Genomic DNA, 1128 nt, shown 5'->3' on the forward strand with positions numbered 1-1128 from the left:
TCGATGGAATACTAAAAATTTATTTAGTATATCAAATTTTTTTTAAATATTTATTAAATATTGAATAAATATGTATGTGCTGTGTGAGATATAATATGTTTGGTTAATTTTAGCTACTTAAATAATGATGAGTTTGTAGCTACTATAGTAATTGATATTAAATTCTTAAAACTATTTTTAAATCATAATACATAGGTATACTAAAATTGTTTTTAGAAAACCGATATTGAATTAGTTACCGGTAATCAACATTCTTTTGAAGCGGTTATCGCTTAATCGGTAACCTGTAATAATGAATATAGAACTCGTAATAATGTTACTTCTAACGATATGACCGGTTGAAAACTGAAAATTTCTGTAATGGCTTTAATCCCTTATTTTTATTGTATCATTTTAAATATTTTTTATTTATTTATATGGTGATTTAAGTTTTATGGTTTTATTTATTTATATGGTGATAAAAGTTTTAAAATATATATTTTACCAAATTTGCTTAGTATAATGCAATATTAATTTGTTATAATTTATAAGTATTATAATATATTATATACAAAGAAAGTTTAGTTTTTAACCAAATGTGTAGGTAGGACGTAGGTATATATACCCAAATTAAATTTCAGAATTTTTATTTAATATCACATACCTAATTTTCGTGTATAGTAAGTATGGCTATATTTAATTGTATAATCAACCAAATTATAGGTATGTAATTACTTATAATCTTTATATAGAGTAATTAAAGTCTTCAACAATTATTATTAACTACAGTTTATTCGATTCTTTATACTTTTATACTTCAGATTATAATTACCTAAGATTTTTACAGATAGGTAGGTACGTAAAGAATGGAGTAAATTGAAGATTTTGACTAAAACAAAATAACATATATAAGACAACTTCAAAAATGTCTTGTACATCTTGGTATGTGCATTTATTCTGTGTGTGCATACAAATATTTAAGATAACCATGAAAATTAAAACTAATGGGTTCAAAACTTACTATAAAAATGTAGTACGTAGTTTTGATTAGCATGGTTTGCTTGATTACATATCGGAGACAATCATTATTAGACAATATGTCATCCAGAAGTACAGGACAGAATTTAAAAAAAAAAAGTAAACCCCATC

The sequence above is a fragment of the Acyrthosiphon pisum genome, chromosome X (assembly GCF_005508785.2).
Source record: "Acyrthosiphon pisum isolate AL4f chromosome X, pea_aphid_22Mar2018_4r6ur, whole genome shotgun sequence".
Classification (NCBI taxonomy): domain Eukaryota; kingdom Metazoa; phylum Arthropoda; class Insecta; order Hemiptera; family Aphididae; genus Acyrthosiphon; species Acyrthosiphon pisum.